This window comes from Gouania willdenowi, chromosome 6 (genome assembly GCF_900634775.1).
Source record: "Gouania willdenowi chromosome 6, fGouWil2.1, whole genome shotgun sequence".
Taxonomy (NCBI): Eukaryota; Metazoa; Chordata; class Actinopteri; order Blenniiformes; family Gobiesocidae; genus Gouania; species Gouania willdenowi.
In genome coordinates, this window is record NC_041049.1 from 71,806,510 (window position 1) to 71,822,259 (window position 15,750).

Sequence of the window (15,750 nt, forward strand, 5' to 3'; positions counted from 1 at the left end):
AGCTGGATATTAACGCCACATGATGATCATCTACCACCAGGAAGTGTGTTCTCTGAAATGAAAGAGGAATTTCATTTCCTCTGAATATGTCTGATTTAAATATGAATCAAAGACAGATATGAAGCCTGTTTCTTCCTGTTTTACATTAGAAATAAAGAAGAATAAATCTGAGATCATTAAAATACAGATTCTTCTCCTGATTTTAAACCACTGCCTTCAAGGAATTTATGGCTGAAAACTAAAAAGTGAAATTGTTTTATAATTAAAAGAGACAAAAGATGGTAATAATAATTAAAAAAAATGTAGGTTTGACTACAACAGTAAAAGCTCAACTAACAAATAATTACCACAATTTAATTTATTTCAGAGGTAATATAATTACATTAAAATAAATGCAAAATAAAGATCATTTTTGAGGATTAATAAACCACAGATTTTCAAAAACCTTCATATTACCTGTGCATTATTATATCTTTCTTTTCAATGCTCCAGTTAGATGTGTGTCATATGATCATAATATCTGCATTCTATTTTATATCCTATATCTAATATATATATATATATATATATATATATATATATATATATATTAGTTTTTCTGAGTCTTTGTTTTTTCTGTTTTCTAGTATGATCTCCTGTGTTTAACTCTTGTCTTTGTGTTCCAGGTATTTCTACTCGTGGCTCCACCCCCCAGTGACGTCAGTGGGTTTGAGTTGTAACTGATTAGCTGTCTCATGTTTCCACCCAGGTGTGACCCATTCCCAATCAAGCTTCCTTCACTATTTAGCTGAGTGTCTGGTCACTAGTCATTGTTTTACATCAACTTCCTGGTGTCCTGTGACGTTTTGTCCCAGTTTTCCTTGTTTTTTAGAGTTTTGATATTAAAAACACTTGTTTCCTCATCTCTCTCTGCTTGTGGTCCACAAACACCACCACACCTTCCAAACTGCCTGTGGACTCCTCCCTCCTGCTAAGCAGGGGAGGGGCCAGATGGAAGCCCCTCCCACACGTGAGTGAGCACACCTGATTCTTTAAATGACTCTAAGCAGTCACTGTGGGTGAACTGTGACAACAGCAGTGTTAGCTTAGCAGCTAAAGAGGAAACAGTTGTGTTCCTTCATTAAATGAACTTTAATATAAATAATAATTAATGATTAAATGAACTTTAATATCAATAATAATTAATGATTAAATGAACTTTAATATCAATAATAATTAATGATTAAATGAACTTTAATATAAATAATAATTAATGATTAAATGAACTTTAATATAAATAATAATTAATGATTAAATTAACTTTAATATAAATAATATTTAATGATTAAATTAACTTTAATATAAATAATATTTAATGATTAAATGAACTTTAATATATATAATAATTATTGATTAAATGAACTTTAATATAAATAATAATTAATGATTAAATGAACTTTAATATAAATGATATTTAATGATTAAATTTACTTTAATATATATAATAATTATTGATTGGATGAACCTCTAATATAACCACAGGCTAATTTATATAAACTACTGTTTCTTGGATAATTGGACGTTGTTTCACATGGAAACTTAAGTTAAATGAATTTCTTGTTCAGTTATTTGTAAAGTTTGTCAAATTGTTTATTTAATAGGAAATGCAAGGAATGTTTATTAAGTTTGATACGTGTTAAATTTAAATATTCATTAAGCTTATTTCAGGTGCCGCGTTAACTGTAGTTAAAAGTAGTTGATTAAATAAGTCTTTTAAAAATGATCTACATTGTTTAAAAATGCTGTGGTTTAAAACTGAGTATTAATATTAAGAGTATTAAATTCGTCTGATTTAGTTAAAAATATGTGGTTAAAATGAATAGATTATAAATATCTGATTTGTTTCTTTAAGACTGGACAAATAAATACAATACAAACATGTTAAATACTGTTCAAATTTGGTTGTAAAAATGCAAGTCAAAATACCAGTAATATAATCTTATTTATTAAGATTTAAAGTGGAAAACCTGATTTAAAACTGCAAAAACGAAATGAAATAAAAAGTTTACAAAGTTGAAAAGATAAATTTCATTTCAAGGAACAAATGTTTAATTGTTGTCGTGTATTTTATTTCTGAGCATTCTGGTATGCTAACGTATATCAAATGATGCTAACAGTGCTAGCTGGTTTAGCATTCACAAAGCTGATGATCGTTAGTTTTCACTGAAAAAACGTGATTGGGTGGAACGTCTTTAAATGATGTCACGCTTCCTCCGGTGGGGTCCGGGTTCACCCTCTCCCCCTGCAGATGGCTTTGGCCGCGGGTCCGCTCCGCGCCCCTCGGGCACATAAACATCTGAGCTGCAGCTAAACGTTGTGTTTTTGTCACTAAAACACTTTGGTTAAATGTTTTCTGAAGGACGTGGAGCAAATGTCTAAAGTGACTTTGCTTAAGTTGGGAGGATGACTCAGCAGAATCACACTTTAATAAAACAAATGACAGGAGTTGATAATTCTTTTAGATACGCAGTAATTGTAATTTTAAAAAGCTGTTGCAATCATAATTAAATTGTAATTGAGTTCAGATAATTTACTTTGTAATTGTAATTGTCATGAAAATTCTATGAAAATTGTCATGTTACAGTTCTATGTACAGTTCTACACATATGTACAGTAGTTAATAATTATTTAAATGTGTTTCATATCAAGCTTTCACACATTTTACCATTTAAAGAAATATAAATCTAGAGGTACACTGACTTAAAAAAGCCTCAGACGCCCTCACATTTCATTGATTAGGAAATCTAACAAGGTAATCAATAGTTATTATAATAAATGAGATGATAAATATTTGTTTTTCAGTGTATTTTACATCTGATTTAGGACCCGTTAGCATTAGAGATGCTAACAGAAAGTGTGTGTGTGTGTGTGTGTGTGTGTGTGTGTGTGTGTGTGTGTGTGTGTGTGTGTGTGTGTGTGTGTGTGTGTGTGTGTGTGTGTGTGTGTGTGTGTGTGTGTGTGTGTGTGTGTGTGTGTGTGTGTGTGTGTGTGTGTGTGTGTGTGTGTGTGTGTGTGTGTGTGAAGATAAAACTTATCAATTCTTTGTAATTTAAGTGCAAATAATTTTTACTTGAATAAATCCTCAACATTGAACTTATTAAAAAGAACTAAAACTAAAACATTTTGTGTCTAAAACCCTGGAAACAAATGAGTTCTTTTGATTTGTAAATCAAATATAATATTTAATAAACATGTTGACGAGATGTTAAGATGAAAAATTCTGTTAAAGTACGTTTTCATTGTTTCACATCATTTGATCAGTTTTCTTTGTTTTATTTTTATGTGATCTATTCACAGTGACTGTTTTAAAGGAAAAATAATGTAATCCATTATTCATAGTTGGTGAGATAAGCCCCGCCCATCAGCACTCTGTAGTGTTTGTCTGGTGTTTACTGTGAAACGCACTTTTTGTTTATGACCTGCTTATTATTCATTTCTCATCATAATGTTTGATGAATAATAACTACCTGAAATATTTTGTTCTTATTGCTGTAAAACACCTACAACATCACCTGGTTTCAACGTAAAACTTAGATTAAATGTAAACATTTGAACATTATGATAGAAATAAAAAGTTAATCCTCATGGTTTCCCTGTATGGTGGTTTTACATCACTAACAATGTGAGCACATGTTGTGCTGTACACGTCCAACAATAACAAGTAGGAGGAATACATTAAGTGCTGTTATTCTAATATGTCCTCCTCCTCAGGATCCACTCAGCTATGAACTCCAGCTGTGCGTGTGCACGAGTGTGAGCACTTGAGTTTGGGGAGTAACAACGCATCATCATGTGGAGTGGTCTCTTAACATTGATTAGCTGTGTGTGTGTGTGTGTGTGTGTGTGTGTGTGTATGCGTGCGTGTGTGTGTGTGTGTATGCGTGCGTGCGTGCGTGTTGACTAGTAACTGATAAAAACTGAATAATGAGCTCATTACTTGCAGTACCACTTTGTACCACAAGTCAGTGTTGAGTCAGCGTTGACTGAAAGATGTGAAAGCAGAGGTTTTCCAAATCCAGTGGATAAATAAAGACACGTCTGTGACTTTTTACATAATGTGTGATTTATTTTTTTTTGCTAATAATCGAAACACATCTACGCTGGCAATCGTAGATATTAAACCTGTTCAATATTTACGAGCAAAACTCCTCGTTTGGGGTCAACTTGGCATTTCCGAGTTAAAAATTCCAGTCTCTGAGTTCAACCTTGTTCATCGGCAGAACGTCAAAACATCTCAGAAACAGTTAAACTGGTATATTATTAGATGTTTTTCTCATCTTTGCTGAGTAGTAGCTCTGTCTTCAGGTGGCGTTCCAATTCACTTTTCAAGTAGGAAGTCGGAATGTCTGGAGTTCTGAGTTGCTTGGAACGCAGCATTAGATGACTTTGTTGGATCTCGTTTGATCTCACGATATTAAGTCTGAGTTGTGTTGAGATGATCAAAGCAGCTCTAGACTGTGATGTTTTTATCTTCATGTGCGTTGGTCTGTATTAGGTTAAAAAAATCTCTTCAGATTTGGAAAATCCTGATATGAGAAGTTTGAGTTAAGCAACGCATAGAGCTGTGTTTATTAAGTTATTAAGTTTATTAAGCTACATTCAGAAAGCCTTAAATAGCTGTGTAAAATCTAAATAACGCAGTAAGAACTGGTGATGGAAACACTTTAAAAAAACGTTAAAAAAACACTCAAATATCACTAAAGTTTTTCTGCTTTCATGAGGAATTTTGGACATTTTTTATATTGAAATGTGTTGCAAAGCTTGGCAAAAGTGACATACATGGTCACATGACCACTTCTCTCTGAGATAACATGGCGCAGTACGTGTGGACAGAAGAGGAGACCCAGATACTTTTAGCGTTAGACTTAATAATGATTATTGCCACATTAGACGTGAAACAATAAAGGAATACAGAGTGTTCTAAGGAAGCGTCCGTCTTTCTGCAGAGAAGTCACACGGGACTAAACAACCTTCAATGGAAACACATTGAAAGTGCAATTACTGTATATTTTGTCAACATTTAGAAATATCGCTGTTATTTTGTGTAAATCTATCATGAAAACCCAGCTCATGAAGCTGAAAGTTTGGATGATGTGAGGTATGTAACAGTTGCTTTTCATGCTGCTGTTGTAATACAGAGTCAGTGCTGAGGGTCAGTTCTCCAGGTGAAGTGGAGCAGTTCACCTCTCATCCTCATCCTGTCTTTCATCCTGTTCCACTGGGTTATGTGTTCACTGAATATGCAGTTACACTGGGAACTTGTGCAAAAGCTCCAATTATTGGTTATGAAATATTCAGCGCTTGCCACGGTGGGAAAAAAGGAGGTGAGATGCAGGCTTTAAAAAAGTTTCTTATGCATTATAAATGTGTTCAACTCTTACACAAGAAGGTCAACATTAATGAAACACTTTCATGGCATCTTAGTGAAGGAAGCTTCGGTCCTACTTTCCCTCTCTCACATGATTCCAGATATGTAAATAGTACTGATACAGAAAATCTACTCCAGTAGAAGAACTGTTGTGTGATTGAAATTGTGCTCAAGTACAAGTAAGTCATACATAAATTACTCAAGTGCAGGTAAAAAGTAGCTCAATTAAATAGTAATAACTCCGCCTCCATGTTTATTATTGGTAAAACATCTTGGTACGGTTCCCTTGCATACAGTAAACATCTCATGTAGAATCTTAAAAAGGTAAACACAACTTTGCACAATTTGAACTTAATTTATTTTCCACAAAGGCATCTGTAAAAAATAAAAGGTTTGTCAATTTAAAAAAAATAAAATAAACTAAATTATTATTATTTTTAATATAAAATAACATCCATTAATTCAATTTAAAATAAAAAATACTCTATAGCTTGATTTATGAACTCTAAAACTGAACAAATAACCTTCATTCAATGCTGTTTTGGCACAGTGCATTATGTTTAATCTGATTGGTCGGCTATGATGTGATGCATTTAATTCTTTGCTCATTTCATTTTTTGTAGTTTCACAATGTCTGATCATTTTAAAACAAAAAAATATAATTTACTCAGTAATGGTTGGTGTGTAGAAATGTAACAGATACTAAACTCATTCAGTGCCAGCTGTTTTTGAGCATTTTGACTGATTTTAAAGACCCACAGAATATTTTCTACTATGACGATCTAAAATCTGTAGTGTTGGGGTAGTCCAGACCGGTCTTGGTCTCGAGACCAAATTTTAAAGATCTCGGTCTCGGGATTTTCCGTCAAGACCGTTCGAGACCAGCACTAATTCCTGCTATTTTTAAACTTTTTTATAATGTGATAATAACACTGAGAAGAATGAGATAAAACAATCTTTTATTCATTCTTTAATCCACCCTGTATAATGACCACAACCTTCCTTAATGTGCGTGTGCGTGTGTGCGTGGCTACGGTTTCTGTTTGGACCGTGAAGCGTAAGGAGATATAAACTAATCACTGGTAAAAATCCCAGTAAAACTCCAGAAAACAATCACCAGTAATAAATATTATCTCCCTGGTAAAGACAGTAGCTCTAATAACTGGTAAAATGATAAACTGATGATATTACAGCCTGTGAAGGCTGGATAGGGGACGCACTTACTCTGCTTCTGGGTCCTAGTGCCAGCCGTCCGGTGAAGTCTGTTCCGTTTACCGTGTTTACTGAGGTCTGTGTGTGTTTAATAAGTCTGTGTGTGTTTAATAAGTCTGTGTGTGTTTAATAAGTCTGTGTGTGTTTAATAAGTCTGTGTGTGTTTAATAAGTCTGTGTGTGTTTAATAAGTCTGTGTGTGTTTAATAAGTCTGTGTGTGTGTTTAATAAGTCTGTGTGTGTGTGTTTAATAAGTCTGTGTGTGTGTTTAATAAGTCTGTGTGTGTTTAATAAGTCAGTGTGTTTAATAAGTCTGTGTGTTTAATAAGTCTACATGTTTATGTCTCTGTCCATCCACTCTTTTCATTATATTCATGTCTTTTAAGGCTTTATTACATAATATCAGCTGTAGTCCGGGCCGTCGCCATCTTGGATTATGTTGTCACCAGCGCGTCATCACCACAAGTTGCACATGCGCAGAATGAGTCAAATAACTGTAAAGAGGTTTAATATTAGTCTATTTTATTTAGAAAGTGGTGTTTTTTGTGTCTTTAGACTCTAATTACATTTATGTATATAATATGTTCTCTACAATATAAACAGGTTCACAATATAATTATTATTTATAGTTTCTGTTTCCACTGTATCCAGAATAATAATAATAATTCTCAACAATAACTATTGATTAATTTGTCACATGACTGTTCCAGGGTTTGAGTTTGTTTTATTTAGTTTCACATCTACCTGTAGATCTATGTTTTTTACACTGATGACAACTTGTTTGTAGTTTTATTTCAGAAAGTTTCACTTTTACAGTTACAGTTGGAAACCTTTGTTAATTAATATCCTAGTTATATTACAGTAACCATATTAAACTATATCAACTAAGTGAATTAATAAAAATAACCTGTGTAAAGGCTTTTTCAAACTAAAAAATATCTTGTGAAATCTGTGACCTGTTTAACCTGAACAACTGAAAGAATCAGAATCAAGAATCATTATTTATTGGTAGAAATGCTTTTAAACACTTGCTGTACATTCAGCTGACATAAAAATATTATTTTCAAATATGTAGAATAATTGTGAATTTATCAGTAGTAGTTTTAATATTTTAGTTAATTTTTTGCAGGCACCTTCTTTGTCCATCAAATGTATTTAAAATAAACTAAAATTAAAGAGAGAATGTTATTTAACTGTTGAACCTTGCCATAATTTTATTTATTTATAGATTTTTTTAAATTGAAAAAAAAAATGTTTATGGTCTTGGTCTCGGTCTCGGCTCCCGAAAGTCTTGGTCTTGTCTTGGTCTCGGATAGTGTGGTCTTGAACACAACACTAGAAATCTGACACCAGATTCTGAAAGATTGAAGCCTCTACTTTCATAAAAAAAAACCATTTGTTTCTGGCTCGTTGAATTGAGCAAGTTTTACACAAATCTTCAGTTTTTTTGCTTTAGTGACAACTGTAACATCTGAACATTGTTTCCTTATATAAAACACAAAAAAACCCCCACTGAAACAGGGCTTTTGATGGAAAAAATATTATTATTTTGCCACCTGGTTCAGAGTTGAATGTAATTCTTACTGTATTTTGGCATTCCTCCAACTTTCAGTGGAGTGTCACTGCATTCCCCATTTTTTAAAATTGTTTTATCTCACCATCGCCACACTATCCATGAGTTCCACACATGCTCTGGTCGAGTGTGCGCTGCTGGGAACGTCAACTCTGTACGTAGCGCCATTTTCTGTCTCGTAAATGCCTTTCCTCTCTCTCTCTGAGCTCTGCTGAGCATGGATGATCTCTCATCCAAAGGTGCTGCTACCTCCTACATGTGACCTATTATTTTACTATCTGGCTCACAGGCTGGCGGTATTTTGTATTCGTAGAAATGCTAAATTTAAAGCAAATGACTTCTCTCTCTCGAGCTCACACAGATCAGCAACTGTTGAGTGCTGAGACAGTTGATACATTTTTGGATGAGTTTAATACAAAAGTCTATGATGTCATAGATGTAGTGGCTCTAATCAAAACAGAACAGAAAACACCTTGGAGGAGGACTGAGATAATGCAGAAATTGAAATCTGACTGTAGAAGAGCTGAGCGTAAATGGAGATCAACAAAACTCCAAATTCATTTAGAACTGTACAAAATAAGTCTGCGAAAATTCAATGATGGCTTGTTCAAAGCAAGGCAGCAATACTTTTCTGAAATTATTGCCAAAAATGTCAACAACTCACACACAGTGTTTTCTGTAATTGAAAAGCTCACAAACCCCCCAGATCAGATAGCCCCTGAATTACTGTCAGCTGGAAAATGCAATGAATTTTCTGTACATTTCAATAAAAAAGTACAATCAATAAGGTCAAACATCAGAACAAACCAGCAAAATCACAAAAAGCTTGAACATCTTCAACCACTGAGGGAGGAGTCAACTACAATGTTAGAGTTTATTACAGTGAACCCAAAAACAATAGAGGAAACTGTTGTAAAGTCATTTATCACTGATTAGTATCAGATAATTAACTGCTCATTCCAATCAGGCACCGTACCAAAATCCCTGAAAGTAGCTGCTGTGAAACCTCTGTTAAAAAGAAAACACTGGATGTCTCTATACTGGCTAACTATAGACCAATCAGAACCTTCCATTCATGGCCAACATCATTGAGAAGGTGGTCTTCAACCAACTGAGTCAATTCTTAACATTCAACAAAATATTTGATAAATTTCAGTCAGGTTTTTATTCTCATCACAGCACAGAAACTGATCTGATCAAAGTGATCAATGACATAAGGTTGAACACTGATTCAGGAAAAGTATCTGTTCTCATTCTATTGGATCTAAGTCTACATTTGACACTGTAGATCATACAATGTTGTTACACAGATTGTAAACATGGGTTGGACTAAATGGAAAAGTAATGGTTTAAGTTCTACTTGGAGGATCAAAGTTATTTTGTAAACATTGTAAACTTTGAATCTGACAGATTACCAATGTCTTGTGGGGTTCCTCAGGGATCTGTTCTTGGACCTCTTCTGTTTAGCCTTTATATGCTTCCTTTAGGACACATTTTACACAACTGTAAGGTTGATTATCAGAGCTACGCAGATGACACACAACTATATCTATCACTGAACCCAGATGACTATGGTCCCATTGAGGTTTTGTGTGACTGCTTAGACATTCAGCATCAGATCAAATCTATCACAAAAACATCTTCTACCACCTAAAGAACATCTCCAGAGTGAAAGGTTTAATGACTCAGAAAGATCAGGAGAAACTGGTCCATGCTTTTATCTCCAGCAGACTGGACTATTGTAATGGTCTTCATCAAACATCTACAGCTGGTTCAGAACGCTGCAGCTCAGGTCTGAACCAGAACAAAGAGGTCAGAACACATTACACTGGCTCCCAGTCAGCCTCAGAGGAGACTGTAAAGTTCTGCTGCTGGTTATAAATGTGTGAATGGGTTTGGTCCAGAATACATCAGTGAGATGTTAGTCAGGTATGAACCCAGCAGGTCTCTGAGATCTATGGACACAGGTCAGATAGTGGAGCCCAGAGCTCACAGTAACCATGGTGATGCTGTGTTTAGTTGTTATGCTGCAAAGAAGTGGAACAAACTGCAGCAGAGCTGAAGTCAGCATCACATGTGAACATTTTTAAATCAAAGTTAAAAGAACTTTTTTCTCTACTGTATATGATTGAGAGAGATTTATGGTCATGTTGATGATGTCATGATGATTTTACTGATGATTTTAATTGATTTTACTGGTGATTTTAATTGATTTTACTGATGATTTTAATTGATTTTACTGATGATTTTAATTGATTTTACTGATGATTTTAATTGATTTTACTGATGATTTTAAATGATGTTCTTATTGATTTTAAGATGTTGAATGTTTTCTGTTGCACTTTTTGATCATGTAAAGCACACTGAGTTGCCTTGTGTATGAAATGCATTATACAAATACATTTGCCTTGCTTTGTTATCACACAACTCAGAAGTTTTGCCAGTTTTCTAATCACGTCGCTAAAAATCAAACTGACCGTTTAAAGCAGCGGTTCCATTTTGCCTCATCTCACCTGGATTAAAGTTCTTCTGGAAGGAGGGGAAAGAAACACCTTCTCTTCTCAATTAAGACAATATAGTGTATTCAATTCTATACATAGTTAAAATTACATCAAAAAGTATCATCCAAACAAGATTATTTTAGTTTATGTACTTGTAGGGCTATTTTTTTTAATTAAATTTGATCATGTCGGTCAACACAAGCTAATTGCTAATTTCCTGCCACATATCAAGCATGCAAACTGCTTCTCTCATCTCCTTTTTCGGCATGTACAAAAAAAAAAAAAAATGTAAAAAAAAGTTAATGTAACCATGTCGGAAATAAACTGAATAAATAAAATAAATGAAATTAAGTCAGAAATGAATGAATCTGTCCCCACACAATTAAAATCTCTATTTTCTTCCAGAATAGTCTTTTTGTTTAGTTATCTTACCAGGGATTTAAAACTTAAGGCTTAAGGAAGGTTGAATGTGATTTATTTTTAGGTTGACAAATTATTCTATCATGATTTTATTAGGTGTCGATGGCATTAATGATAAATACACTCTGTAAGAACATAACAATTCTGTATTTCAATATATATTTTTAAAGCCATTGCAAAAGAGTCAGAGCCAGATCTAAAGTAATCGTGTCAAAATAAGAAAAAAATGACTGAATAATTATTAATCTCAATATATGAGTCACCATGGCGAGGCAAAGCAAATATATTTGCTTAATGCATTAAATACACAAGTCAACTCAATGGGCTTGAAATCAATTCCACTGCAACGTTTCCAACAAGCTAACGGTTAAAAGCTGCTGTTTGATCTCAGCGTTAATGTGCTGACCACCAATAGAGAGGCAATAATCATGTGACTCAGCACTCTCAGTCACATGTTTATTTACTCTCTATTACTCCGTAATCCTCGACACTCCAACAATGATGTATGGCAGTGATGAAGAAATGTATTGACTCCTTAACCTCCCACAAACATTGCTCTAGTTTCCAGTTTAAGGTCCATATTAATCATTCATTGCATCAGATTTTGATATAATGGCCCCTCACTTAGGAAATTGAACGCTGGCCTGTTAGATATACAGTATCTATTAGAGTTGACCCGGTGCGGAAAAAGCACTTTTGCCAAGTACGAGTATTATACGAGTTAATATCTGTGCTCGGACTGAATGAAAATCCTCATTGGATAACTGACTGTGTCTGCGTTCTGTGATAGGCTAGTCACAGTGGCCCCTCCCCCACACACATACAGATGTGTTCAATCCAATCCAATCCACTTTATTTATATAGCACATTTAAACAACAAAACGTTTCCAAAGTGCTGAACATGCGACCACAACAATAAAACCAAAACAATACAAATGAGCTCTGCCACTAAATGAGTATAAAACAATAAATAAAAATAAAACAGTTTAAAAGAATAAATATAAATAAAAACACATTAAAAACTATAAATAAGAATAAAACTCAAAAACATAAAATAAAAGACACAGAGGACCACACAACTTACGCGGTGCTAAAAGCCAGAGAATAAAAGTGAGTTTTGAGACGAGATTTAAAACACTCCACGGTGGGGGCCGTACGAATGTGGAGGGGCAGAGCGTTCCACAGCTTAGGGCCGACAACGGAAAACGCTCTGTCCCCTTTAGTTTTACGGTTCGCCTTCGGAACCACGAGCTGGAGCTGGCCCTCAGACCTCAAAGCGCGCGGGGGTCGGTAAATTTGGATGAGGTCTGTGATATACTGAGGGGCCAGTCCATTCCAAGCTTTAAAAACAAACAATAAAATTTTAAAATCAATTCTAAATTTAACAGGGAGCCAATGCAAAGAAGCAAGGATTGGGGTGATGTGTTCACGCTTTTTGGTCCCTGTTAAAAGTCGTGCCGCTGCGTTCTGGACTAACTGCAAGCGGTAAAGTGCCTTTTGGCTGATGCCCGAGTAAAGTGCGTTGCAGTCGTCCAGACGGCTTGAAATAAAAGCGTGCACGACTTGTTCAAAAAGATTAAATGATAAAAAAGGCTTAACTTTGGCTAAAAGACGAAGATGATAAAAACCCGATTTTAAAACGCCATTGATCTGTTTATCAAATTTAAAATCACTGTCTATGGTGACGCCAAGGCTGGTGACTTTGGGATGCAAATACTTTTGGAGTGATCCCAAGTCTGTGAGGGTACATCCAAATGCCATTATTTCTGTTTTTCCCTCATTCAGTTTTAAAAAATTCTGGGCTAACCAAGCCTTGACGTCACCCAGACAGTGGAGCAGGGGTGTCAGGGGGCTGTGGTCATTCTTTGCAATGGGCATGTAAATTTGACAGTCATCTGCGTAGAAATGGTAAGACATGCCATGTTTCTTAAAAATCTCTCCAAGTGGGAGGAGACATATCGCAAAAAGAATGGGACCCAGGATAGATCCCTGGGGGACTCCACAGTGAAGTGGGGCAGAAGATGAAGTGGAGTCCCCCAGCCTGTCGGAGAATGACCTCTCCGACAGGTAGGACCTAAACCACTCCAACGCAGTCCCCCTGACACCCACAGCTCCACTCTGCCTCAGTCACTCAGGTTTCCATTCATGTTTAGGGTTTGTTTTTACTTCTGTTTGTACTTCCTTATTATCCAGCAGAGTTCTGGTAAATGTGGGTTCCTCTCTGCCTGTCGGAGAGTTTTTTCTTTCTTTTTCTCTCCCTTTCCCGCTAAACACGCACACACACACACACACACACACACACACACACACACACACACACACACACACACACACACACACACACACACACACACACACACACACACACACGGTGTAGAAACCAAACAGAAACACACAGATCAGAGAAATAAATAAAAGTTAAAAAAAAGAAAGATTTGTTGAGCATGAAATCTTTTTCCTCGTTCATTACATTTTACTTTGTAATTGCAGAATGTCTTGTATTCATTGTTGTGTAAATAGTTTGTTTGCTATCGTGATCAAAACCATTGATCTGAAGCTCAATACTGATTCTCTCCTTTAAATAGTTTTCTAATCAGAAATAAATATAACAATTTCTGATCAACCCATATCAATTGCATGCTGAAAATAACACACCAGTTGAAGCCCCGCCCATTTCAAGACAACCGCTTTCGGGTTAGGCCCCGCCCACTCCTAGTACAGATACAGATAATGCTGTAACTCGCTCATCCCTCCCTATCTATCTATATACTGTATCTATTTCATTATTTTTTTTTACAAATTGCTCTTTTTTATTACCAAAGTTTGTTGAACAGTAAACTGTTTTTAAATCATTAGTCAGTCTAATTTATGTGATAGTTCATCTGTTTGAGGAAAATGTGTTTAATGAAAGAAGTTTCTTCAACCATAAAGTGGCTTAATATTGCTAATTGGTTTTTATTTATTATTTTATTATTGAACATATTCCTAGATAAGTTTGCTGCAGCCACTCATGTCCTACGACTGGAGCTGTTGTAACCTTAGTTAAGCTTTGTTTGGCAGATAAATGTCATAAAATCCTCCTTTCTGATGTAACCCAGAGGCATTTATGGCTTGCCTTCATTATCAAGAAGAGAAGACGAACTTCTGTCAAAATGTTTCAGAAAATGAAATATTTTGTTCTTCCCGTCTCCTCTACCATTAATAAAGAGTCACCTGTTGACTGCGGGGCCCCGATTGTAAAGTTGCACATGTTAAAATAAACAGAAACATTTAGCAACAAACCATGTTTATAAAACATGTGCAATTTTCACCAGATTTACAACAATAAAAGTTGTGATATTTCTTTTCTCGTAAAAATACAATGTTAATCTTAATTCTAAATCTAAATGTTAAATCTAAATGTTAGATGTTAATGTTAAATCTAAATCTAAATGTTTGATGTTAAATATAAATGTTAAATCTAAATGGTAGATGTTAATGTTAAATCTAAATCTAAATGTTTGATTTTAAATATAAATGTTAAATCTAAATGGTAGATGTTAATGTTAAATCTAAATCTAAATGTTTGATTTTAAATATAAATGTTAAATCTAAATCTAAATGTTAAATCTAAATTTCACGGATGAAACTAAATATATAGCTGATATGCAAATTTACCGGAAATACCAAAATAAAAGCTCATTCCAGTGAATTTGTATATTAGCTAAATATATAGTTTCACTTGTGACATTTAGATTTAACATTCAGCATTTAGATTTAGTATTTAACATATAACATTTAGATTTAACTTTGACATTTGACACTGTTTTTACGAGAGAAAAAATCATCACAAATTTCACAAGTATTGCTGTAAATCTGGTCAATAGTAACATAAAAATTCACACAATTCAAAGGAAATACCAAAATAAAAGCTTATTCCGGTGAATACACATACATTTTTAAAACATGGTTTGTTGTTAAATGTTGCTAAAAGTTTGTTTATTTTAACATGTGCAACTTTACAATCTGTGTCCCATAATTGACCTGAAAATACTCATAAAGCAACCTTAACTTTTAAAGCAGTTATTCAAATGTGTTCTGACACATTAAGTGCAGTTTTCTCAAAATGGAAATCCATTTTCATCTTTCAAACGGAGGAAGGTCATAAAGCCCAACAGACCAGTGGCCCCTCCCTCCGTGAGCCAAGCTCGGCATTGCATCATCATTTTTTTAATCATTTAATTAAATAATTCCCAAATTATCTAAGCCGTACACATTTCTGAAGCACATAAACATATTATTTATAATTACACACTGGCTCCTCTGTGTACGGCCACATCCCTTTGTTATTGACAGTTTGTCATCATCACATCTGTGAGGAGTTTTTTTATTCCAAGAAGAATGATTGGACCTTTTAAAATTGTCTCTTTTCCAAAGAATGAATCATAACATTAAAACGCAGCATGTGGGGATTGTAATAAAGTGCTTCTGATACAACCATTGTTCTTCTCACGTCATCTTTTCAGAAATGTTTAAAGCAGGTTTATCCTTCCACAATCTGATCCAAGTAAACAATGTAATCTGTGGTGCGTCTTTTCAAAATAAACACTGACTAAAAATAAAGATGCTGTAAATTAAAAGCATTTTATGACGAGGAAC